The 27,491-nt window shown below is 45.4% G+C and overlaps 1 protein-coding gene across 13 annotated transcripts in view; it reads left to right on the top strand.

The window, feature by feature from the left end:
* Positions 1-27,491, top strand: part of TEAD1 (TEA domain transcription factor 1) — a 253,830-nt gene that overhangs the window by 2,758 nt on the left and 223,581 nt on the right. The window lies entirely within an intron of this gene.

The following is a 27,491-nucleotide window of genomic DNA, read 5'->3' on the forward strand; positions in this document are numbered from 1 at the left end:
TCCAAAAGCATAAACTGGGACTCAGCACGACTTATACGTAATGAAATTTAATTTAAAGAGGGAGGGCAACCTAGCGTAGATGGAGCCAGGTTGAAATGAATTCCTCGCAGAGAGGCGCTTCCCAGCATTGTGGTAGACGTGTGCCTAGGCCCCAGCAGCAAACTAGTCACACGGAAGGGCCCGGTTTAAGGGGGGGAGGGAGCAGCCTGGGGAAGTCAGCTTCCTCCTCCCTTCCCCTCTGCCTCTCTCCCTCCTTTGCTTTATACAGCAAGAATTAGATATTCATATATTCGGGGACTGGCATCCCCTTTTATTTAGAAAAGGACAAACAAGTCATAAGGGAAAAAAGGTTCGGGTTTTTGCTTCTTGAGCTTCAGTCATTTATAAACAATTTTGAATTTTGCTGGCACTGACAATACAGAACAGCAAATAGGAGAGGGAATTTCTTAATGGGAAAATTTGGGAAGAATATACTTGTAGTCTGTCACCAGTGTCTGGATCATATTTGTTGTCACATTTTCAGTAGAAAAGTATGTAACAGGGACAGTTAGAGAATGTAGATCCCGCAGGTTAGATAGGCCTTGGAAGAAGTGAGCTGTGCCATTAACAGTATTTGAAGGTTTTTTGCTCCAGCAATGGATTGATCTCCTACATGGCGGTCATATGAGAGCCTGCGCATCCGTGGGATGGCGCTTCTGTCTAATCTCATGTGTTAATTGTGAGCATAATTATATTCCCTGCAAATGAAAATTGTGGTGTCTTATCACTCAAAAGCTTGGTGCAAATAACTGCGTGTGTGATCCAGTGCGTGTACAATGACCATGTTCACGTACAGACGGGGTGGGTAACACTTTGAAGCTTGTATTTTTAGGCACTTTGTCTTGTTCCTAATGAAGAGATTGTGAAAAGAGAAAAAAATATTGCTCAGTGAAAGCTATGCTTAGAGGTTGGGTCTTTTTAGTGGTAAAACTTTTTGGGTCTGTTTTCTCCAAAGACTGACAGATACTGGCCAGAGCAAGTGTCCAGCTTTCTCTGTAGAATTCCAGGCAGATCAGAGCCCACCTTTCTCTTGAGAAATACGGGCATCACGGCTTCCTTTTTAGAGGTCAGTTTCTGGACATGCAGAGCGCTAATGTCCTACTAATGAACTCGGCAAGAAAAGTATGTTGTAGGCTTTCTGCCCTTTGACAAACTTAGGCTCTGCTGCTGGGCTCTTGGGGACTGACCTGTGGCTGGAATAATCTTTCATAAGTTGCGTGGGGGCTTTTTCTTATTTTGTATGTTGAAGCCACAGATTATCCTGTGGTATTTAAATTAGATCCCAAATCGTGTTGGAACAATATCACTGATGTATTTCATTCTTTCATATTCTCAAAAATGATAAAATCAAGGGATTCAGGTCCATCCTAAGCACTTCATGTTTCAGGGTTGGGCTTCTTTTTGACAAATATCTAATTTCAACCCCCTCGTGTTACAATTTCTGTATCTTCTGAAATCAGGGAAGTTCAGGGCCTTCCCTCTAATGGGATAGTTTGCGGAATGCTGGAATATTTGCATCTAAATATCCCGAGTGTTTTCGTGTGGGTTTTTGTATTTTATTTCAAAGCTGTGAACTCTTAAGAGTGAGTCCTCAGTCTGTAAGATTCTTCTCATAAGCTTCCTCGCCCCCACCCCAGATTTGAACTGAGGGTTGAAATGCACCCATTTCTTCAGATACCTTCAGGCTTCATAGTGGTACAGAATAAGGGAATTTTGAAATAATATATTTGTATTTTAATCAAAGCAAATGGGCTGCCCTGAAGGGTGGGTTTCAGGACAGAGTTTCTTACAGGGTGGGTCCCTCTCCGCTCTGAAGTCCTCCTTTTGTGCGCTGGCCTTTTGCATGGTTGGGAGCGTTCTCAGAAAAGAGTTTCCATAGTCTGGGGAGTCCTGGCTAACTGTGAAACCACCAGTCTCTCTCCTGATTGCCTGAAGGTGGGGGTTCCTCAGGGGCTGTCTCTTCTCCTCCTGTGGCAGGCTGAGGGAAGGCGCCATCCTGGCTGTGTCGTGCGCCCCCTCCCCCCAGTTGTTTAAAATCAGTATTTACTGTCCTGACGCCATGCGTCAGTTTTTAAGGCTCTGTCCTAGGATTTCGTTAGCAGTTTGAGCGACTGAGCCCAAATGGGTTTAAAAGAAGCAGCCGGCTTATCGATGAACAAGTTCTCTAGGGGGAAATTGTGGTTGTTATGAGGCATGTGACAGGTTCGGGGGTGTGTGTAGTGACTGAAACCCTTTTGCCTGGGAATATACAACAGTGCCGGGGTCTGTTGTTTTTACTGATACATAAACTGAAAAACTGCTGCTAATGGTGGGAAATGTTAATTATGTGAGAACATATTGAACTTATATTCTCTGGCATGAACTTTTAAAAAAAAATGCATGAACTGCGCTGCTTTTTTATAGGCACAGCTTTCTAATTATCATAATTCAGTTCAGCTCCGCTCTTGGATGCAGTTCAAGTGCAATCTCAATTTAACTTGAAAGGAGTTTTTTTTTTTTTAACTGAGAATGTTTAAGAAAATTTGAAAAGTTCATCCAAGAATGTTGCCTGCCTAGGTGTGGGTAATTGGGGGGGATGAAATGAGTGCCTTTCTGTAATAGTTAACTAGATTTGAATATTAGGAAAGAGACTTTTTTTTGTTCCCTTTCCTTTGCGCTGTATCCAAACCTGCGTCCTGTGCATTTTTGCATAACCAGATGCTGTGTTGCTGAATTCTCTTTGAAAACCAGGGTCTTTTTCCTACTAGATAGTAAAGTAAATAAGTGAATATTAGCATCAATGATATAATCTCTGAAAAAATAGGACTTCTTTAGAGAAAGAAACAAAGAAATGCAGAAATCTTGTGAATTCATTTGACAAAAACCAGCATTAGTTTTTTATACCAACCAAGCCTTTCGAAGGTGATATCCTTCCCTGGTCATCTTTACACCTTGACTTGATGGTATTTTGTGAAGGGAGTCATCTTTGACAGCATTCGCTCCAGTGTCCAACAAACATCCTTTAACTTTTCGGTGGCCTTAATGTCTTTTCAAAGAAAAAAAGTTAATGAAGCCCAGGCCCCAAAATCGATTTTAATTGGAAGAAAGAACTTCAGCCGGACCTTCTGACTTTCGTCCAGTCTGACTTCTGCTAAAATGCAGAGGGAGCCCTCGGAAACCCAATGACTTCATTTGCTCCGGCACTTCAGAGCCGACTCACTTCCATGGTGGTGAAATAAAAGGAGCCAAGTGTTTTAAATAGCCACTCCCCGAGGCCCGCCCGCCCGAGTGCTTTGAGAAGAGCGCATTGTCTGCTCCGGCGCTCGCTGGGAGCCTGCCTGGCTCGCCCTCCCCCTCCAGGCAGCTCCATTTCTGAAGTTGACATCTGGTTTTCTCTCTGTTCACCTGATGTCTCCTCACACACGCGCACACATGCAGTGTACACACGTGTATCCTGCAGGTAACTGCGTATTTTTGACGTTGAATGTGCGTGTGTTTCAAGTCCCTGCTGGGATAGAGGGAGGCACAAAGCTAATGGCACAAAATAAAAGGTAAACACAGTCGCCGCCCCACATGCCACCGCTGCTGGGTTTCTGTCCGATGCTGCTTTCTGGGTAGGCGTGCCTATTGTTGTGGCAGCAACAGGCGGCAGAAGTTGGGGCACCATATGGCGGATGTGGCCTCAGATAAGCTGTCTGGTAATTTAGCTTATCAATAGCATTTTGATATGCTTCGATTTCAGATCCCCCATCCCTGGGGCTGGGGGTGTCTCAGGGACTAGCTGATTCCGAAATCATTGTGAGCCTCTGCTGCCTTTGCTGGAATCTCTTTCAGCCCTTTCTTTGCTGCTGCCTTTTTATCTCAAAGCTTTTGGGAGACAATGGTGCTTGGAGTTAGAAAGAGACCCAAGAGCTGAGGGAACCGTCAGCTGGGTCTTGAAATCTGGGATACTTAGAAGACCTCATCTGGAATTTTCATTGAGGGAAGTACAGAAGACAAGCTACTTAATTGAGTTCCATACAGGCAGAGCCCAGAAGTTCCCATAATTCAAAATTTGCTTTTGTTTTAAATGCTGGGGAGATAAGACTGATACTGTTCTTATTTTCATAAATTTTTTAGTTTTGTTGTGCATTCAAAATACCTCCCTAATTTTCTTTCACCTTTGAGTTTTACCTTCTTCAAATGTAAAAAGGATTGAGATCTGTATAACAGGTTGGGGACTGGCCCATGGCCAACTGGTTAAGTTCGCGCCCTCCGAGTCTGCAGGCCGGGGTTTCGCTGGTTCGGGTCTTGGGCGGGGACATGGCACCGCTCATCGGGCCACGCTGAGGCAGCATCCCACATAGTACAACCAGGAGGACCTACAACCAGGATGTACAACTAGGTACTGGGGGGCTTTGGGGAGAAGAAGAAGAGAAAAAAAAAGATTGGCAATGGATGTTAGCTCAGGTGCCAATCTATAAAAAAAATTAAAACAATCTATATAACTGGAAATCAGGGGAAGTGTTATCTGTGATTTGGAGGCAAGAAGTGGCGTCCTTTACGACTAGGAATGGTTGAAGAGGGCAATGCTTCGAGAACACCTACTCCGGTGTCCAGGGAAGCTGAAGCAAAACTAGGATCCCTTGCACTGGTGAATTGACAGGGCGCCTCTTGCCTGAGTTACTTGTCAGAGCCCCCTCAGGGGTTCTGCATACAGTAGGTGGCTCAGTGTGAACAGAGGCTGTACATCACCATGTGCTTATCAGGCATGTGAGTCTCGTTCAGCGAGTATCTGTGTGCCTGATATGTGTCAGGTACTGGGGAAGCCAGGGGAAGACTGATGGCCCCTTTCCCAGCCAGCCTGCCCTGCGTGCTCTCCCTCACCTTCCGGCCCCTCATCTTTTCCCACGTGTTGACGTTTGGGTTTACAATTCACCGTGTGTGGATCCTTTTACGTGGCTAATTCAGGGTGCTTCTGACTCAAACCCAGATCAGCCTCTTTCCACTCCTGCCCCAGGGAGCCTCTGGCACAGCAGTGATTCCCACCTGAGCGTGTGCATCACAGCCTCCAGGGAGCTTTCAACAGCCGGGGCCTCACCCCTGGAGACTGAGGAGGGCTGAGGTAGGTGCAAAGTTTCTGTATTTCTAGGAGGTTTTGTAGTGGTGTCCACCTCTGCTTGGGAACTGTTGCTCCAGACGTCCTAATTCTTATCCTCAGATGGAATCAGGCTAAATTTCGCCATCCTTCCTCATTCTGAATGGGACATTTCTCCCCTGTGTTTGTGAGGCGATGTACCTAGGAACATATGCCTGAATCTTAATGGAATTGGCTAAGATGTTCTTGGTCAGTTTTAAAAATAGAGCTGCACAAAACTAAGGTCTCATCCTTGATGCAGGAGAAGCAATACAGTGAACAGAACCCCCTTCTCTGTGCTCGTCAGTCATCTGTTGCCCTTTGGGAGTGTGGCAGTTGTTTCCAGATGTGATTAGAGAGGTGTGTGTCGGGCTTGCTGGTGAGGGGTTTAAGGACTAATTCTTGTCTGGCTGCTTGCAGAGGTGGTTTTACTTCCTGAGTAGTGGGGATGCTCACAGAGCTGGCATTGCGGAGTGAGGGGCTAGGAAGGAGGATCCTGACAGCATCCTGGACACGAACCTGCTGCCCAGAAACCATACCCAGCTTTTCATTCTTTCCGAAAAATTATCTCTCTTCCCTCCTCGTTGGGCACTTTGAAGTCCAGATGCCCCCAGTTTTGCATAGAACTGCTGCTTGCCTCTAGATATTTAAACACTGACAGGTGCTACTGTTTGCAGGATCTGGTGATCAGCGAAAGGTGGTCAGTGCATGGCGATCAATAAAATGCCCCAATTGAGCGAAGGAATCAGGCACGTGAAGAGATCGTCACGATCCAGTGGGGAAGTTGTGTATTTTGTATTTCATGAGTTCCAAGATGGAATTTTTTTTCCTGTTTGAACGTTTTCAAAATTGGCATGTGTCCTGCCATCATGGCTGGCCAGGCAATGGTCATGACCCCTGATGTGGTTGCACATACTCATCGAAGCCTGTAGAACAGATGCAGGGGAGAGGAAAAAAATCCCAGAGTCAGTCGTGGAGCATTGTTAAAAAAATGCTCTGAATGTCACAGAGGGTGATAGTGTGAAAAGCATGGATATTGATCTCGCTGAGAAGTTGTTTTAGGTATATCTTACCCAACTCCTTTTGTTTGCATTTTTCCCTTTATGTATACTCAAGGTTGACATATGGTAAGAAAGTTTCAGTATGTGTAAAATACAATTTCTAGGTGACATGGCACCATTCTGGCATGGTTGGTTTTGCAGTAGCGTTTCTTAGAAATAAAATGATGCTGCATTTTACAATCAGTGGTGTCTTAGAGTTCATGAAGTATTGATGAAACCTGTTTGCATTTCTATCCAAAAGGATCTGTGTTTTTTTATTTTTGGTGAGGAAGATTCACCCTGAACCAACATCTTTTGCCAGTCTTCCTCTTTTTTCGCTTGAGGAAGATTCGCCCTAAGCCAACATCTGTGCCAATCATCTTCCATTTTTTGTATGTGGGATGCCTCCATAGCATGGCTGACGAGTGGGATAGGTCCATGCCTGGGATCCGAACCTGTGAACCTGGGCCCCGGAAGCAGAGCACCCAGAACTTTAACCACTCGGCCACGGGGCCAACTCCACGAAGGATCTGGAAGATTGTATATTATTGATGGGTTGCTTTGGGGGAGTGGATTGGGAAAGGGGAGGGGTTTCATTTTATACACATTTGTAGTTGTTAGGAGCATGAATTTCCTTCTGTAATATCAGAATAAAGGGAAAAAAGCTCCATGGGGTAAGAGCCTGTGATATTTCCAAAGAGCTGTGTTACCCAGTGTGGGGCCTGAGGAAACCTTTGCAGAGGAAGTGATGTTGGAGGTGGGCCTTGAAGGGAAAGGTTTTTTTTTTTTTTGCCAGATGCCATTTTGGGTAAGTAGATTGGGGCTAAGTTGTTACAAAACAAACCAACCCACTGAAATACTCTCCAGGGTAATGAACTTAACCCTCAAATAGTGATAAAGGTTTATTGCCAATCAATCACGAGCCAGCATAGATCTGAAACTTTAGCAATTAATTGAAAGAAGCGGGAGGGAGTGAAGTGGTTGACACGGGGCGTGGGAAGTTTCGTGATTCTGGTTTGGAAAAAGGCAGGATAATAATGTAGGTTTAAAAACACAGGTTTGGAATTGGAGGCACCTTAGTTAGACTCTGGGCTCGGTCGCTTGCTAGTCCTGTGGCCTTGGACAAGTTACGTCCTCTCTGAGCCTCTGTGTGCCAATCTGTAAATTTCAATAGAATGCCTGCGTATGCCTGACACTTAGTAAGTGCTCAGTAAATAGCAACTTCAGTTGTTATCTTGCGTACCAGGTCGTCACGGATTTCCTGCCAGGTCAGGCTGGGGCAGAGTTACTTAGAAGAGCCGGACTTCTGGTCTCAGGCGAGTGGATTGAAATCCAGGAGAAGCTGAGGCATCCTATGAAGTCCTAGGCCATTAATTGCCTTGAACCACACTTCCCCTGTGCATGAAGTGGAGGAAATCCATCAGGAAATACATAATATTTGAGGTCATTCCTTGCCAAATGGCAGTACGAATTGTCTGGAAATGCTTCAGAAAGTGGTAAGTGGGGTGTCCTTTCATTCGTCCAGAGGGAGATCTCATCTTTAGGTTCTCATGTGGAAGCCACAGTCCTGACTTTGGGATTGGATTCTAATGGCTCTTCTGTAAGGTGGTCATAGAGAAGCTGTGCTCAGGGCCCTGTGGCTGCCAGTAAAACCATTGAGGAAGCCCCACCCGTGTTCTGAGGGCGTCAGGCTCCAGGTGTGACAACAGGGGGCGGAGGGCATGCTGTCCCTGTTGCATCCCTTAGTATCTGCTTAGGACAGGCTGCTTAACTTCTGTGCTCCCAGCGTCTCTATCTGGAAAACGGGGACGACGGTGTCCACTCTGAAGGGTTGTGGTAAAGTTTAGATAAGAGCCAGCTCAGTCGGCCAGAGCTGCAGCTGTGACAGCTGTGACACCCAGACCATCCTCTTCTTCCAAGCACCCCCAGCTCCAGAGTTGAATCTTTGCCCTGCTCAGAAGACTCCTTTCTCTAGGCATTAAATCTGAGTCAAATAATAATTCACGCTCCTGGGCCAATGGTAGCCCCTCCCTTTCGCCAGTGTATTTGCATACTTAAGAGGATGTTTGTTCATCCAAGATGAGTGTCTCCTTGGGTTAGTACCCAGGTACTTCCTGAATCCTTTCTGGAAACTGGTGGGTGGAAACCTGTGTTTTCAAAGTCAGCTGCCCTGAGCTGGCCCTGCTGTGCTCAGATCCTCGTTTATACTTCAGGGTGTGCCAGTGTCCCCCGTGTCCTTAGACCCGGGCCACTCCTGGTGACTGGTTTGAGCTGTTAAGATTGCTTTGTGGGAGCCTGCGCTGGGGACCACCTGCATTTTATTGGCATCTTCCCCTCTTGTCTCTTAATCAGGGCATAGAGAACTGTGGGTGGGTTAATTTGGTCTCCCAGTCTTTAAATTAAAAATTAAGATTAAGAATAGTTAAGAGAGACAAGTCGACTGGTTGGGGATAAAGGCTTTTAGAGGCGGGCCAACTGACAGTTGAAGAGGGGAGAAAGGTGGATTTAAACACTGTGACTCCCAACCTGTGAAACGACGAAAAGCCACTGAATTATATACTTTAAAAGGGTGAGTTTTATGGTATGTGAATTACGTCTCACAGAAAAAATAAAACACCGAGTCTAGTTTCACCCAACGACGTCAGCTGTGCTCACCGCGGTCTCCCCAGCGCTCCTCACGCTCCATGTGCATCTGTTTTGCCGGTTTAGTGATTAAGATTGCTATTCAGAGCGAGGACCTATTAAGAGTTTATGTTTATCCTAGTGGACTGGTTTTAGTGAGGGCCTACAGGTGTCTGTCGGAAGTATCTAGAGTGGAAGATTTTTTTGCTTTAGAAAGAGTAAGTTCAGTAATGTGGAATGACTTGCTCCTTAATGATCGGTCTCGACCGTGTCAGCTACCTGGATGGCTTATTGTTTAAACAGTGCAAGAGCTGAATCATACAGGATAAACTAGCAGATCACAAGGAAGAGGAACCTGGAAGGCACATGAGGCCACAGGTCCAGTATAGAATCGGATTTGTAAATTGATTGAAAATAGGGAAAAAAATGAACCCAGAGTCAGCTTAATTTATACCCTGCGTTTCAGGCTGCGCTCTGCCCAGTTTTTTCTGAATTTTAGCTTGATCTTTCTTGTTCCTGTGGCCTCCCCCCAGATGCTGTCTTCCTCAGAATAGCTGTGGTGGCAGTTTTTATCCATTCGTATTTCCTAAAGGGTTGTCCTTTCCTGTTTCTTGGGCCATGCCTGTGCGTGCTTGCCTGCTGCCGTCCTGCTCTCTGCTTCTCGTCTGGTGCGGTCCTTAGCACCTCTTCACCCTCAAAACGTCCTGGTTGGAATGATAAACGAGATGGTCATTCGACTACGAGGAAGCTGTTGAGGAAACTGGCTGGCTCCCTTTAATTAAGCAGAATGGAGAGAAAATCCCAGGCAGGAGGCCCTGGTGGTGCCCTGGGGTTCAGCTCAGGACAGCATTATTCTTGAAGGCTTGTCTCGGGCTGTGTCTGAGACCAGAGCTACAAGAGAGGGGAATTTCGGAGAACAGCTTTTCCGACAAACCTGTGCCGGTTTCCGCCAAACTGTTTCAGTTTGAATCCTCTGCTGTTCTGTGGATCAATTCATAACGTATTAGAGAAAAAAAGTGTCTCATCCTTCGTAGGAATGATTCAGCATTGGTTCATTTCCTTTTACATGAGCAAAGTTTAGTTTAGACAGAAGTTTTTCCCAGTGGAGTTCTGAAAGGTTCGTACTGTGTGAATTTTGGGGATTTCAGATTATATTTTAGAACTCGTGTTCTTGGTGCTCTTGAATTCTTAGGTTTCAAACTTGCTTATCTTGGTCCTTTGGGAGACTGTAAGGATGTCTTATGATGTACCTAAATAGATGTGGCAGGGAAAATGAGTGGAATTTCAGAAATTTAAGAAATTTTAGTACTTTGCCTAAAACCAAAAGGATTGTAATGACTCCTCTTAATTCCAGGTGGTTCTTTTGCCACTGCTGCTTGTTTAGTTCCTATCATGTGCCCTAGGCAGGCCCTTGGGCAGACGGTCAGGCCCCTGTAGTGTCCTTCAGGCCTGGCTGACACAGTGGCGGCTGGGCTCTTCTTGAGAGCTCGGAGAACTGTTTGCTTGTTGGGGTGGTTCCCTGGGAGAAGGCATTGGAGGGTCCTCCAGGGGCTGGGGTCTTTGTCCCTCCTCCTCCAGCGGGGGGGAGAAGGGTTGATCCAACAGCCCCTGCTGTTGGCTCTCCCTGTGACCTTGGGCGAGTCACTTGAAGATCTTGTGTTTCCTTCTGGAAGATGATGCTGCGTCACCTGCCCCTTTAGCCTGCTTTTGAAATGAACTTTAGATTGAAGAGATGGAATGGGCGAGCCTGAGGGGGAAAGGTGCTGGAGACCTGTGCTGTTATCAGAGGCATCTCATCCACAGCCCCATACTCCCCTCCCGGAGCCAAGTTTTGTGGAGGAGCAGCAGTACACGTGAATTCCCTCCAGAAATCTTTCAGTTGCACTGATGGGCCGGCCGCTTTGGGAGAATTTGGTTAAGAAAGGAAGGCTGATAGACCAGATTCTGTCTTAAGCCCATCCTTCAGCATTACCTCATTTAAATCTAAGAGCTCCATTTGTAGTTGAAGAAAATGAAGCTCAGAGAGGTTTAGTAACCTGCCCAAGGTCACACAGCCAGTGTGACAGGGCCAAAATTTGAAGCCAGTTCCTAGGTCTGTGTGACTCCACAGCTGCCAGGCTAACAAAAGACGGGTGGCATATTAAGTCACCTGTCAGGTTTATTTGTGGCATTTGAATGGAGTTAAGATGGATTGTGACATTGAAGTAAAAGTAGATGTCCCCTCACTTGGTGTGTTTGCCCAGAAAAGGCGAAGTATTTGTTTTGTGTTCATGGAGGCCGTTTTACTCTATTCTCAAAACAAACATGTGGCTAAGGTCTTAAAACGTTGGGTGTGACCCGTACAAGCCTTTCACAAGGGAATTGTCCCACCCTAGTCATTTGTCTCATGGAGAAGGGGCCAGATTCACCCCTCTCCTTTGGTTTCGGTCCTCAAAGGCTGTGGGTACCCAGTACCCCTCCCTCTAAGACTGGGTATACTAGTGATGGAGGTGGAGAGTGAGAGGGCGAGGGTACTAGGGGCTGCATTGACCCAAACCGCTCTATAGGGGTGTGTGTTGGGGGCAGGTGCTGACGTGGTTGGACGCTTTTGGAACTGGACCTGCCAGTTTGTCTGGTCTTTCTTTGGAATGTGCTGGCAGGCAGGCAGGATAAGTTAGCCCCCTGCACCAGCCTGTGGGCTTGGAGATGGAAACGACATCCTGCTGGGGGTAGGGTTTAGGCAGATGACCTTGACTTCACTCCTTGATAGTGGGAGTGTTTGGCAACTTGAGAGATAGGAGTGTCTCCCCTCCCACCCAGGGGACCGGCTGGAAAATAGGTGTGAGGCTGTGATAGGCGATGGGCCCTGGTGAGGGCTGAGTGGAGGAGTTAACTGCATTTGCTCAGAGCCCTTGATAATTAGGACTCCGAAAAAGTCATTAGGGGCTTTGAAATGGGCTTGCTAATGGGGTTGCTCTCCGTGTTTGACATCTTGGTTGGTTTTTGGGCGAGCGTGTGGCCTGGTTGATGCTGTCTTTTCCTCCTTGTCCCCTAGTTCTGGTGACTCTGGCCTAAAAAATGTGGGACCACTGATGGCCAATTCCTGGGACTTGCCCTCTGGTCTTGCCCTCCCTCCCAGGACTAGCTTGCCCCTTCTTAGAGTCTTCAGACGTTTCCCAAGGCCTTTCTGGTACTTGTGCTGTTTGTCGTTTTGGTATTGCCCTAACTCTATATAGTTCTCTCTAGTGTTTGATATATTTAGCAAAGTAGCCTAAAAGTGTGCCTTGGATTCCAGTCCCAGTTCTGCTTATTGGCTGTGTGATCTCGGGTAAATTATTTATTCTTTCTGGGCCTCTCTTTCCTAATGTGCAAAGTGAAGAAAATAGTGTTTCCCTGAGTGTGAAATGTGATGAAATATGGTGAATGGCCCACAGTGAGCTTCTCCGTTGGGTTGACCCATTCTGAAGTCCTGCTCCCTCTGCCCTCTGAGATCCTGAGGGTTTTGTCCTAGCTAGAATGGACCAGCCTGACAGGAGTTGGTTGATTTGCTTTTCCATCTTCCTCCTTTGGGTTTAGTTTTAAGCTTTTTCCCAGCTTCCCCTCTTGCTGGATTTCCTGCTCTGTTGTTTTTCTCTCTCTTTCTTCAGACACTTTCCCTTTTGCATTCACATTTTCTGTTCTCCCCCCTGGGAAAATGCGTGTGCACGCACACTCGCACACGCACGCCCTTTCCACTCTTTCTCTGCTCTTCTCACTTTGAGATCTTAGAGACTCAGCCCCTGCAGTTCCCCAGGTTTCACCAAAAATGGTCATCAGAAAAACACCACTTCTCCATTCTGCCGTGCTTTAACCGTTGGGAACACTGGATCTTTTGGCTCATGGAGTTACTGGCACTCAAGGGTTGTTAATGTTTTGAAAAGAAGTAACTCATTCTCATTCTGCTTGTGATCTTGTGGAGTTACATTTTTTCCACTTATCTGTTTGATGTTGGGTGACCTCTTAATCTTTCTGATCCCCACTTTCCTTACTGTAAAATGGACATAGTAGTGCCTTCCTCATGGGTTATGGTGAGGGTTAGCACAATGCCTGGCGGAGAAGCGTCCGTCCCATAAATGTGAGCTGCTGATTATAGTTGTGATTGTGATTACCATCACCCAGTAGCCATGAATCAGAGTGGTGGGTACCTCTTCCCGTAGCACCTCTGTCTCTCTCTCTTTGAAGGAGAGGCACAAGACCAGTGTCTTCTTTTTATTTTATTTGAGATTTTCAGAATTTTGTTATGGAAAAATTCAGTAGAGTAAAAGGCAGTGAACTCCCGTCTACCATCATCACTTAGCAACAATCACCAACTCATGGCCATTCTTGTTTCTTCTAAAGCCCTCGCTCCTTTCCCACTAGATTATTTGAACAATCCCAATGTCCTACTATTTCTTCTGTAAAGTTTTCAGTATGTATTTTAGAAATACGACTCTTTTTCAAAAACACCACTGTAATCACTATCACACCAACATTTTAGTAATAATTCCTTAGTATAAAAAAATTCTAATCACTGTTCAGATTTCCTTGATTGTGTCATCAGTGTTTTCCCACAGTTGGTTTGTTTAAATCAGAGTCTAAACAAGATAACAGGTTATATTTGGTGGTTGTGTTTCTTAAAACTCTAAAGATCTCTCCTGCCTCCTTTTTTTTCCCCCTTGCGATTGATTTGTTATCAGAGCCTCATTGTTTCTCTTGTTGAGTTTCCCTCCTTCTGGGTTTGGCAGTTGGATTCTCATAGTGCCCTTTATCTTGTTTCACTATCTTCTGTATTTCCTACAAGTGGGAATTTAGACCCAGAAGCTAGATCTGATTCAGGTTTAATGTGTTTTTGACAGGAATGTTTCGTTACTCGTATTCCACCAGGAGGCACCTAATGTCCAGTGGTCTCTCTCTTTGTGATGTTAGCAGCCATTGATTTATGATCTCTCCCTAAATCTATTATTTCATGTGGGCTTTGTGAGCGAGTAATATACCAGTCCTCTCATTGCTTCTTTATTTACTAGTAGAATACTCTGAAAGAGAGACTTTCTCTCATCAATTATTTGGTTAACCTGGTGTATAGTTTGTACAGGAAGGGCAGGTTTCTGGTTTTGTTTTGTTTTTTGTTTAAGTATCATTATGCAATCATAGATTTTAAATTATTGGATACTTTTGAATTCATTGTACTTCCTCATTGATAGGCAAATTGTACCATCTCTGGCCAGTGGGAGTTTCTTTAGTTGACTGCTGTGTCCCTTTGATCTGCTTCTCGTAGTTTTTGATAGCTTCCTTGCTATTCAGTCTTTTCTCTTGTATTCTTGGTCTTAGAATGAACCATTTCTGCAGAGTTTTGGTTCCTTTTAGTGGGAAATGGTATTTCAACGCTACAGTGTGGGTGCGGGGTCTCTGCTTTTTTTTTTTTTTTTTGAAGATTTTATTTTTCCTTTTCTCCCCAAAGCCCCCCCCCGGTACACAGTTGTGTATTTTTAGTTGTGGGTCCTTCTAGTTGTGGTATGTGGGATGCCGCCTCAGCGTCACCTGATGTGTGGTGCCATGTCTGCGCGCCCAGGATTCGAACCCGGGAAACCCTGGGCTGCCGGAGCAGAGTGCGAGAACTTAATCACTCGGCCACAGGGCCGGCCCCTCTGCCTTTTTCTTTTTGGTCCCCTCCCACTCCTCAGAAATGGATCCCACCTACCATGACAACTTTTGATCCATGGTAAAAACTTTCCTTGCACGCTGTCTCATGCTGGCCCCTTTGGCTTTCAGTTGCCACTTCCACACCTGTGTTTGTCGTTGTGTCCTTTTCTCCCTTAAGAAAAAGGCCAATCTGAAGAATTTCCCTTGGACAGTTCACGGTTTGACTCGATCTTTAAGGGCAGAGCTCACATTAATTTAGGCTTCACAGAAGACTTGAGTCATTGCCTTCAGTCATGTCAACCCGATAGTTTGTTCTGTCCCTAGTTACATAACCAGAAGGTGAGAGATTCCTTATCTTACTGCTACTCTGAGCCATTCAGGCTGCAAGCTATATTTTGATGATATTGTTTGGCTCATTTACACACATCTGAATATATACTTGTTGAATTAAGTTTTGTACTTTCCTCTCCTGAACTATTTAACATAGAATATATTTAATCTCCCAGTCATTTAAAGCATTTATCACTAATACATTATTTTTATAAGCTAAAAAGGTTTAAAGCTTTGTAGTTTTAGGCAGATTTCTGCACAGGAGTCCTGGACTGAACACGGCTCCTCTGCTGTTGTGGGATTCCAATAGTAAGCCTATAAGTCTAAAATAAATGTTTTTTATTTAACAAGTCTGCTCTTAGACTTATTTTTAGTAATTTAAATTTAGTAATATCTTTGCTTCTTGGAAATTGTTTCATGCCCACGTTGGTGCATCACAGAATATGCACTTAGGGGGAAAAAAAAGAAAAAATAATCTGATTTTAGAGACGAGTTGTAGTGCTCTCTCTTCAGAGGTTCTCTTCAGGCCTGGAGTTTCAGCTTCAGTAAGACTTTTTGTTTTGTTGGTGAAACAAAGCCGTATGCGTTCGCAGCCCAGCCAACACAGCCTCACAGGAGAGTGAGTGAATAGTCCTGAAATGATCGTCATTCATGACATCCCTGAGAAATTAGCCAGCATCCTGGCCCGTGAAATTTTGGAGACTCATTTAACAGCCCCCGCCTTTTATTTATTTATTTTTAAGGCCTTGAGCTTCATGTAACAGTTCCTCTGTATCAAGGAAAGTACAGTACTGTAGGGGTTTATCCCCTCCCCTCTGCTCCCTGGGCACGGAGGGAGGGTGCGGAGCCCTGTAATTCACAGGCGGGCCTCTGTGCCCAAGGTAAACTCGGTTTCACAAAGGGAATTTTCTTTGTGGTCCTGTGGCTCCTGAACATAGTGGAGGCTTCAGGAGGCCAGTGGTAAAAGCTACCAAAGAAAAAGCTGGACGGGAGCCACTGACGTCATGTCAGTAAATCTGTTGGAGGAGCCCAGCCGAGCAGCGCCTGCCAGCCAGCCCCTGCACTTTGGCCTTGCCTGGTCAACTGTTCTCACTGCTTCCTCCGTCCCCGCCCCCAAACCAGCCTGCATTTTTGTTTTCTTTTCTCTCTTTTCCCTCGGTGCATCTGGGCTTGTGTTGAAATCGGTAAACAGTTTGAAAGCCACTCCGAAACTGGTCCTGAGCTTAATGTCCTGTACTGGGGGGCAGGAAAAACCCAAGGATTGGTGGGCGAGGGGGGATTGAAAACTCTTCCCCAGTGGGCCTTCTCGATGATGAACGAATTTGTGGGGACATGATGGGGAGCAGCCAGAGGTGCTGGCTTCTGATGCTCTGCTGTTGGAGAGCTTTGCTTTCCGGTCCTGAGCGGGGTGTGTGTGTGTGTGGTGGGGCCAAGGGAAGACTGGTCAGAGGACGGGTGGAAACACCGAATTGCTGTCCTCTGTAGAGGATTATTTAATCAGTGAGTTCCACTATGAGTCCTTTGTTACCCATTACTCATTGGTCAGCTAACCCTGACCTCTCCCTGGTTCGAAACTCTAACAGTTAAATCTAGAGCTATATACTTCTTTACATTTTGGGTATTTAGAGTCGCAACCCCAGATGCACCCGAATTAAAATATTGCTGTGCTGAATCTATTTTTACATCTAGGGGAGTGACATCTAAAAATAAACCTTGTCCCACCTGTTAGCCACTTTTGGGAAGATTGGACGCTGTCAAGTGACAGCCCGCGGATTAGGCTTTCCATCATGGCTTCAGATGTGATGTCCACGTTCCACTTTTCCTGCCGTTGGCACGATGTTTTCATTGTTTCATTAACCGTTGTCCTCTTGTTTGTTTTGCTGTGAATGTTCATTTGCAAATAAGAGTGAAGCAGAGGTTCAGATTGGTTTTGAAGTTCCTGAGGCTTAGGGTCAGAAACATATTAAAAGCAGTGCCTTATCCATGAATCATTAGATGAGTCAGTTCCTGAAACCACTACAAGCCTCATAGTTCTTGGCTACAAGCAAAAGCAGGAAATCCAGGCTTCAATAACTTCCTTTCCCAGTCCTGGCTGTAGTCGCGTTGGTGGTTAGGTTCTGCTGCCTGCCTTTGTGAGCGGTAGGAAGATGTATGTCTGAGGAACAAAGGCGCTCAAGTCCATTTACTGAAACTGTTTATAATTTGTGGTCTTGATTCGCATGTCAGGCTGCATCGGCATACCCTGCTCTGCTCCGCAGCCCTGCACAGCTCAGCCAGGAGAGGCGGCAGCCTGGCTCTCATGAAATGCCCCAACAGACACATGGCGCATGTTTTAAGGAGCTTTAGTGCTCCAGTGAGTCTTGAAACTTGTGGGCAAGCAAGCAGACATTAGGTGGAACACTCTGGAATCCATATGTGTAGTTGAAATAGCAACTTCTTTTGTTCGCCCAGTTAGAGAGAGAGAGAGAGGAGAACAGAGAACACAGGCGTGTGCCAGCCCTTCCGAGCTCTGGCTTGTCTCTTGCTTTTACTTGCAATTTACTTCCTTATCCACAGGGTCTTTTTTTGGGTTCTTTTTGCAGTGTTTCAGGCCAGTCTTACTGACTTCAAAATCACTTTGGTAACTGTCCTATTAAATATTTTAAAAAGTAAAGGAGAAACGTGAAGTGGTTATCTCCTGATATAATGGGTCTGCTGCGACTTGTGTTTATTTGTCTCTTTTATGAGCAGCCTCCACTTGTCTGTGTCCATAGCTGGAGCAGATGCGGGGTGGTGTCCACCTCTGTGGGGTTGATGCTCACTACTGCTCTATGCTTTGCTTGTGAATTTATGGACTTTTTTGATCTTGAAAAAAAAAATAAAATCGAGTGCGATGCGTTTTCATTTATCAACTTTTCTGTTCTTTTCCTCCACTAATTGGTGTTGGTTAGCTGTGAGATTTGAGAAAATGGGACTGAAAGACTTACTTTTCTACTGTCGGTTTGGTTTATGTGGAATCACTGGAAGTTCTGGTAGAAGTCTTTTCACAGAGTTTGCCTATCCACTATTTTTAGACAAGGAAAGAGGAAAAAAAATGGAATGATGAGCAGTCATATACTGGTACTGTCTTTTAAATTGAGCTTGTTTCCAATTCATAGCTGGCAATAGCGCAGAAAGGTCAAATTCTGTTTTAGCCTTTGTAAAAGATAAAGTAAAAGCGAATGCAAAAGTTTGCGTGCCTTTTTAATGAAGCATGGCTGATTCAGAGCGCAGCCCGGCTGGTGAGTGCCACTTTGTCCCTACTTGTCATTTGTCCTTTGTGTTTGGGTAATTCTCTGTTCACCTTCAGTCTACACTAAAAGGTTCTGATAAGCTGTTGAGAAAGTTGGGCTCCTTTTGATTTTTGAGGTTTGAAAGTCATCATATTTGACTGGGCTTCCAGATTTCAGATTGTTAAAATTAAAAACACAACCAACCTTCATCCTAGGCAAGTTTGTTAGGAAATCACTGAAAATATATTCCTCTCATTAGCATGGGAAGAGTTACTGTCTAAACTCGGAAGAGAATTTTCCTTATGTTGTGAGAGGTCCAAACCCAATTATTTTTATTTGTCCTGCATTGATCTGAGAGTTAATTTCTTTTGAATGTGGCTTTCAGGCTGGGAGTGCAGACTGAATCTGGAATTGCTCACCTTCTCTGGATCAAGTTGTTTGGGGCCAGGGATCGATTCATTAATTAAAATCAATGTAAATGGATTTGTGAGCCTCCTGTAACAGATTATCTTATTAGCAACCACACAGAGCAGCCCATGATCTGGGAGGAATGTATTTGTTGCCTTGGGTGAGATAGACCCTGACTGATGGACTCTTTGGGGCTACTTGATGAAAAAACCCAGTGGCTTTGGTAAGCAAGGAGCCTTGCTTAACCTTTATGCTAAACAGATTCTTCCTATGGAAAATTGTTCTTTAGTACATCTGTCCCTGAAGGCTTCAGTTCTGTGTGTGTGTGTGTGTGTGTGTGTGTGTCCGTCCGTGTGTCCCCACCGTAGCTGCGTCTCTCCCCCACCCTTGCATTCATGGTCTCGAGGACGTTTTCGTGTATCGGCCAGGTTCTGCTAGTTTCAGGCAAGATTCCTGCTGAGAACGCTCCTGTAAAGAGAAAAGGATGAACCAGAAATAAATTCCTGTTTGATAGCAACATGATGCTTTTCTTCTCCAACCCAAGCAAGCTGCCAAGAAGACATTTCCCTGTTATTTGAGGATCTGGCTGTGCAGCTGTGCTTCCTTGGAGGGAGGATAAGAAGACAAGGTGGCACCTTTGGAAAACCTTGTGGCTTTAACGAAGATCAGAGTTCATTAAGCTGTTGTCATTCATATTGTTATTTTTTGTAATTGTGCTGGACAGGTAGATATTTTCCTACCTTCTGTCTGATGTTTGGATCAAAGGGGGACGTCTGACCCAAGCGGGGTTGAACCCTGTCTCCTGCATATTTGGGACTGAGACAGCAATCCTCATTTGTCTTTGATGCTTACACTCTAGTTCAGGGAAAAGCTAACTAGGGGGTAGATGTTGGACCCATGGGCACAGAGCAGCATGGAATAAAACAGCTTTGCAGAGAGAAAAGAACGAGGCAGTTGTGCAGAGGAGGAGATGAGAGACCGTGAGAATAGACTTATTTCCAGATGGTTTTTCCTTTTCCTGGTTTCCATTTCCCATGAGCACTGGCTGCAGTTCCTGATTTGGGGTCTTCTGAGAGACCCCGTGGCCTTAGAGTGAACCCACATTCTCCTACCCCTCCCCGCCTCGCCTTCGGCCTAGTGGGAGTGGGTTTCTGTCAATTGAAACCAAATGGTCTCTGGCCAACTAGTTTGCTGGGAAATAAGCCCTGTGTGGTGTTCTGGAGAGGCTCTGCCCACCAGAGGCAGTTCTCCGGGGGGGCACATGGGTTCTGCTTGGTCTGCCTTGAAGAGCTGCTGTCCTGGGCCCTGTTTTCCAGTGTGGATTCAGTCCAAGGGAGCAGCATTTGGATGTTTACCTAACTGCATGGTAACAATTAGAGTTTCCCCCTAATCTGTGTGGCAGCCTGGAACATTTCAGGGCCTTACTTAGGGCTCTTTGCTGCCTGGTGCACCTTGTGGATTTAGGTTCTGTGGAGCTTGGTTCAAACGTGGCAGGTGAGGAATTTTCCCGGTCATACCCTGGGGCACTGGGGAGTTCTGGTTGGCTGAGCATCTGGAAGGAGGCAAGCCAGGTGTGTCATTAGACCTGAGTGTCCTGCCTGGTGGCGCCATCCCTCACTTCCTCCCCGCCCATCTCTGAGCAATGCAAAAGGCATGCTTCCAGTGGCCTTTGGCAAATGCTTCCTGATGATAAATCCAATGTGTATATTGTGCACGTGCTCCAAGCTTCCTCTTTCAGGGAATCTTCCAAATTCAGTGGATTTTGTTAGCAAATGGATTAAATCGCAAATGCCTCTTGAGGAGACCAATAAGATGTGTGCCTATGGGGTTGGTGTCAGAAACAAAAGGCTGTTCCCCCGATCTGGGTGGGGTGGCGGTGCCAATGAACAGGGAAGAAGATTTAGATGAGTCTTAAAATTTAGAAATAACAGAAGAGAAGTTGTTTAAGAAGATAGAATTTGTTTTGGAAAACCCACACCATGTACATTAGCAGACATATATGCAGTATTTGTCTGCTGGCGTCTTTTACAGATTTGAAGCCGTTTTTAGTTTAGGCTTGTTATGACATGTTATGTTCTACCTGTCTTGTTCATAAAGTTTGGTTTGTATGTTTATAAAGTGGAAACTTGGAGAATTTTTCTTTCTTTAAATTCAGAGGGGATGGGAAAGGGGGATGAGGTAGAAAGTGACTGGATGTGGACGTGAGGGGTTCACACTTAAACAGATGTGTTCCCAAACTTCGTCTGTCTAATAAAAAATAATGCTCATAGGATGCTCTACACTTCACGTCGTTCTTTCAGTAGGCTGACTTGTTTATTCCTCACAGGAGCTTGGGTTTTGTAAGTGAGGAAACGGAGTCTAAGAGATTCGGTGGCTTGCCCAGGATCACACAACCAATAAGTGAGTGCGTAACAGTGACCGAGCTGGTAAGCCATCACTGGAATGCCACCTAGCCGTGCTCCTCGGCCTCCGTTGCTGTGCTCTCTCTCCTTTGTCAGCCTTTATTTCGGGAGGAGAATGTGTTAGGACAAGGCTGCAGAAAGGTGATGTGTGGGGGTGGGATGGAGGGCAGGTGGGGTCCGGGGCTGGGAAAGGATTGGTGGTAAACTACCAGTTCAGACAGGTCTCTCTGCCCAGAAAGAGCGGAAAGTGACTCAGATTCTCTTGTCCACTGATTTTCAAACCAGGCCAAATATCTTTGTCACCCAGGAAGTTTACAAAGAAAGAAACTGATTCCCGCTGTTCACGCTGGACCTTCTAAATCAGAATGGCCAGTGGTGAGGCGTGGGTGATCGAGTGCTGTGATCCCTTCCCAGGGGATTCCTATGAGCCAACCGAGTCCCATTGGTTCCAGAATTTGGTTGGTTGGCATCTCCTGGGGGCTTGTTAGAAATGCAGAATCTGAGACCCCCCCTACTCCAAACCTGCTGAATTAGAAGCTTCATTTTCAGAAGATTCCAGGTGAACAGTATGCACATTTAAGATTCGAGCAGCATGGCTGCTGTCTCAGGGAAGCTCCAGGGGACTGCGGAATGGGCTCGTTGCACATATTCCTTCTAGGTTTGTCATTTGCCTTTGACTTGCCTCGTTATCTAACTTTCCCGTGCAGAACTTAATTTTAAAAATCACATTTATCAGCTCTTCCTTTATGGTTTCTAGGTTTTTCATTTGCATGCAAAAGACTCTCTTTCTCCAAAATTATTGGAAAAAACTCTTCCACTTAAGAAATGAAGTCATAATATACTTTTCATAGTTGAATGTGTGTAGAATTTATTTGGTGTGGTATAAAGAGTGAGGTAGGAATCCAGACCTTTTTACCTAATTGATTGGCGTGTCCCAACACTATGCATTGAATCTTTTCTCCATGCATCCATACACTAAATTCACGTATGTTCATTATCTACCTGGACCTTTAATTAACATAGCTCTGTAATGGGTTTTAATATCTAATATAGCTACTTGTTTCCCATTAATCTGCTTTTTAAGATTTTTTTCCCCTAGCTTTTCTCACAAATTTGCTTATCTATTTAATTTCAGATACTTTGTCTAGTTCAAAAAAATTTTCAAAAACTATTGTTATTGGGGTTCATTAAGTTTATAGATTAGTTTAGCTTCCTTCTGTTTTTTGAAATATTTTTGTCATTTTCAAATTGTATATACTAGCTATTCAGAACATTTTCAGTACCAGTCGTACCAGTGTTCGTGGTAGATATTTTGAAAGTTCTAGGAACATATCTTCCGTAGGGTTCTGTCTTCAGAGTTTCCTGACCTCACCATCTTGTCTGGTAGGTGCTGTCCCGTCTCTTCCCCAGCCCAGCTGCTTATTGCTCTGAATCACTGCATCCTGTTCATTTCCCTCCATCAGATTAGTTTGTTGATCATCTGACTTACCTGCTAGATTGTAAGCCCTGCGAGGGAAGGTTCCATGTCTGTTTTATTTGCCAGTGTAATTGTTCCGTGTTTAGAAAATCCCTGGCAGTTGGTGCTCAATAAATATTGGTTAAATGAGTTGGCCAGAGCTTCTGGCCCTCTGGTTGAAGATTAGCTTTGTGTGGAATTGTCTGGATTTGGATCCCAGTTTGAGTTCAGCCCATTTGAGAAATTATTCAAATGGATTACAGTGAATGCATGGTATTTTTGGGAAAGCATCAGTCATCGACCATTGGATTGAGGACAGGCCTGGGAGTGGTTTAATCTATGGAAGTTGACAAAGCGGTAGGAATTCATTGTGAAGAGTGGAGGTTGAGGACAATCTCCCTTTAGGTGGTTCTGGTTATGTTAATTTTTTTAAACTGGGGAAATAAAATATTGCTGCAGAGAACTTTGGATCTTTTTTCTATTACTCAAAATCCCTTAGAGAAGTTAGCATCACCATTTAATAAACCCTTCCATTTTGCATACAGATACCCAATTTACGAGCTCCTATGGACAGGAACAGAATCTTCTTTGTTACAACTCTAACATCCAGGTGCTTGAAGATGCTCAAGTAGTCAGGGAAACCAAACTATAAACATACGTTTTTGAATTCTTGAACAAAGAAGTGACATTTTATCTGTGGGGCGCAGTAGAAATAAGTTTTGCATATATTTTAGTTTCTGCTAGCATTCTCAAAAGCCACATTGATCTTAAAAACTTTTCTTCCTGGGATGGAAGAATTTCTAGAAATTCTATTTCGTGACTCTCCTTTATTTTCCCTCTGAGATGAGCCATGTGGAATATTTGGATGGAGTTGGTCAATCGTTGAAATTAAAACACTGCTGCTTTCCCTCTTTCGTTTATGATTTTTCGTCTATATTTGGAATAAATTGAAACTCTAGTAGTATTTGAGGCCTCTAACACATTTGGTGGCAAGGGGCTTGGTTTTGTAGATTATAAGTGTTTCAGTTGATTGTTTCTTCAATAAAAATTATTTTGAGAACAAGCACAGTCGCTCCGCTGCACGATTCTGTCTGTCGTCTCCTGAGCTGCATGTGATGGTCATTGGGAGAGATGACCTTGGTAAGGACAAAGCGAGGAGGCTGTCCCTGGCACAGACCCACCTTACAGTTCAGCCTTTGAGCAAAACCATCGCGGCCCCCCACTGGTCACCCTGTTGTGCCACTCCCTTTGAATTTGTGTCTGCTTCTTCGTGTGTACCGTGTACACTATTTGAAGAGTGTGTGTAAGCCCGTTGTGTTTTCTTTAATAAAACTGCATTTATCCTTGTGTGGACAGACTGTGTTCTTAGAGTCCAAATTCTTAGAGAACACTGGGAGCTGTTTACTTAGATTTTTTTCTTCTTTCTTTAAATAAAGGCTTCCTCCGGTTTATCAACTTTGAACTGTTGAAAGTCAGCTGAAAAAGTTGGTTGAAGGGAGAAGGCACTATCCTGGAGCATTTAATAACCATATTTTGGAGTGATAAGGGCTTTTACTTTTCCAGAACCTTTGTCAAGCAAAGCAAAATGTAAAACAAAACACAATTAGGATCTCAAACCTAAATTGGGCCTTTCTTTTCATCTGGGAAATTAGGTTTCTGGCAAACCAAACAGGGAAGCTTGAATAATTGAGGCGCTGCTATGTGGAAAGTCTTTTTTGAGAAGGGGGAAGGTCGAGTAATTGGAGTGTTTCGTGCTTGCGGGTTCTCACTGTTTGGGTTCCAGAAGATGGTGTGAAATTGCAATTTATTTTATGTCGGGTGTGTGTTGGGTGGTGGGGATTCAGAGAAGAATGAGAACTCCAGGCTGGTTCAGGGAACTTCCAGGAACTCCAGGCGCGTAGGGGAGAGTTGTGTTAAGGAGTTTATTCCAGCCAACTGTGGTGCAGGATGAGATGGGGAGGCGCAGGGTCGGCCAGAGACGAGGCTGGGCTGGAGGTCCTGAGTTCCTACCAAACTAAGATAAAGACAACTTACATAGGGACTGTGAGCTGCTGGTCTTCATGGTCTCCTGGACTGTGTAGACCACACTCAACATAAAAAAGGGGACTTTGTATAAGAAATCTTATCCAACTAGTGACAAGATAATGCAGGAAAGGTAAACAAAGTTTGGTTCTGGTGGAAGGCAAACTGCCTGAGGTCTAATTTTCTGTCGCCGCCTCTCTCTGGCTGGCTCCAGAACCCTTCTTTGGATCTGCTCTCAGCCCTTATAACTGGAGAGCTGGAGGAGGTAGAGCCGCGTGGTTTTTCTGTGCACGCCCTTTGTCCCTGCTGTGCCCTGGAATGAAGTCTGCTCTCAGCACTGGGGGGCTCCCTCCTGGTCTGCCCCTTGAACCAGACCCTTTGTGCCTTCTGCTCTCAGTGCCACCTTGGCAGCCTCAGGGGTCGGTGGTCCTAGGCTGGTACCAGCCTGCAGCTGTGCAGGGCGGGGATGCTGAAATTGACCCTCGGTCTTACTCTCTGGGAACATCCTGGACGGGTTAAGTAGAGTCTCTCTCTCTCTAGGCTCAGTCCCCACACTGGTCGCTCGTCACAACCCCCTCTTTTGCTTCGTGCCTTCCATCTACAGTGCTTTATTTCTTAGTGTCCCCAAGTCCACTGTCTGTTTAATCCTCATCACAATGCCGAGAGTAGGAAGGGTGAGGATTGCTAGCTCCGTTTTAGAGATAGAAGATTTGAGGCTCAGAGAAGTGCAGCTGCATGTGTAGGGATTCCAGCAAGGAATCCTCAGAGGCTTCCCCGAGGGCTTTTGTGGCTGAGCGGCCTTCCAGCAGCACATCTCCCTCCCAGGCTGCAAGCCTCGGTGAACCGCCCCTCTCCCCTGCCGAGTTCTCTGATCTCTCACACTGGTTACTTCCTTTCCGTTTCCCCTGAAGCTACCGCCATGTTCTCTCCTCTGGATGACTCTAGTCGTCTCTGAGATAATCTCCCAACTTCACTGTGTCTTCATCTGATTAACCATCATCATCATTATCCAATAATACTTCTATAGCAAGTGTTATGGGTGGCGTTATTCTTACTGCTTTGTAGTTCATTTAATTTTCACAATAATTCTATGAAGTAGGTAGTCTCATCATCTTCATTAGGTAGATGAGGAAGTGGAGGCATGGAGAAATAAAATACCTTGTGCAAAGTTACGCAGCTGGTGGGTGCCAGAGTTGGGATTCAGACCCAGACTGGCTGGCTCCACTGGCTCTCAGCCACTCACCTGACCCCGATGCTCATATCTCAGAGGCCTCCTCTTCCCTACCTGCTTCGTCACCCAACCAAGGAGCGCATCCTCCTCTGCCTGGTATGTGAGGACCCCGCAGTGTAGTCTCAGTGTATCTTTCTAGCCTGGTGCCCTACAAGGTATCCTGCCAACAAATTGGATTCTCATCATTTCCCGAATATGCTGTACTCTTGTCATTCCCTGTACTAGGAATGCTTCCCTTAACAGAGAATGAGGGCTTTGGTTCTTAGCTCTGCCACTGACGGCACGGGTGACATTGTGCGAGTCACTCATGCTCCCTGAGCCTGGGTTTCCCTTTCTGGGCCATGGGGATAATGGCACCACCTAGCGCACTGGTTTGTTGTGAGATTTAAGTGATGCGTACCAAGTGCTCCAAAAAGACTGCCACCTTTTCCGTTTGTTTTGTCTGTCACAACTTCCTTGTTTTCTCTGCAGCTGCCTCCTTCAGGGAGCCTCCCAGTCCCTTCCTCCTTTGCCACAAGGGGATCTTCACTTCCTCTGGCCCATCAATGTCTTATGGGCACTTTCACTGCCCAGCGTGTTTTACCATCCTTTGTAAGTGTCTGTCCTTCCTCCTAAACTGTAAGCTCTTTGGGGGTACAGGCTGTGCCTTGCGTATCTTTGTATTCTCCACGGTGCTTTGCATATAATAGGCATTCAGAATATCTCCTTGGAGTGAGTGAATTTGGGGCCACTGGGATTCAGTTACTGCATCCCTCGGAGAGCTGGGTGAGTGGTGCCCAGCGTTAGTTGACCTGCAAGAGCAGGGTTCTGCTTTTTATTAAAGTTCTTCCGTGTTATAGCTGGAGATCCTCCCTTCCTTTTCAAATCCTGGTTCATGGGCTGGTGCAGATTCGCACAGCCATCTTCTATGCAAATTGGCTAAAACCCCAAATCCCCTGGAAGGAGAGTGGCGCTGGACGTGCTTTTAAAAAACTGCGTGGGTTTTAGAACATGGAAAGAGTTATGTCAGAGGACCTCGACTCCTGCCAAGTCAGAGACGAGTATTATATTTATCTTCTGTTACGGCTGAGTCGGCATTGTGGTTTGTTGGTTGTGGGAGCTCCCATCCATATACCTAGACCAGAGGAAGATGATGTGTGTATTGGACAAGCCTCTGCCAAGCGTAGGGAGACTGCAGTGTGACCACTCAGTTTGGTCTGTGGAATTTGCTGCAGCAGCCACTCTTTCCCCTCTGAGGAGTTTCAGATGACTGAGGTGGCTGAGACCAGGTGACCTAAATCATATTAACTCCAGCGCTGAGAAAGTCTTGGCGCACTCTCCCAACCTCCTGGCCCACTGCTCCCACCCAGTGTTCCTGTATTTCAGCCACACTCTCCTCCACCTGCGTCTCCCTGGGATGTATAAGTCCAGCTCTTGCTTCTCTCTGAAGAGAAGGCTATACAGCATTTCACAGAAGCCTTCCCAGCTCCTACAGGATCATATAATTAAGCCTTTCTTTCTTTCCTGTGGTCCCCTACACTGTCACTCTGCGTTAGCATTAAGCGTATTGTCCTCTATGTGTTGGATTTACTCCATTCTCTCCCTCTGAGCCCCTTGAGGGCAGGGACTGGATCTTCTCTTTGTATGCTGCCTGGTACCCATGGCCTGCTTGCACAAGTCACAGTATTTGGATGTGATAGTAATAGCTAATATTTGCCTGTTTTGTTAACAGAAGTGAGTTCTGGGTCTGGTGATGGCCAGTCATTTCTGGTTACCTTAAGGGTATTGCAGAACTCTCCAAAATAAAATAGATTTCAATTTTCACTAATACAAACATATGCCACGCATATGCCTAGCCCTGTGCTTTGCAAAGTAGACATCTGATGGATGCCTGTGGAATGACTGAATTAATGAATGAGTCAGTGAATGAATGAAGAGCCTCCATCCTCTGGGAAGGAAAGGAGGGTGGAATGGACTAA

Source organism: Equus asinus, chromosome 20 (genome assembly GCF_041296235.1).
Source record: "Equus asinus isolate D_3611 breed Donkey chromosome 20, EquAss-T2T_v2, whole genome shotgun sequence".
Taxonomy (NCBI): domain Eukaryota; kingdom Metazoa; phylum Chordata; class Mammalia; order Perissodactyla; family Equidae; genus Equus; species Equus asinus.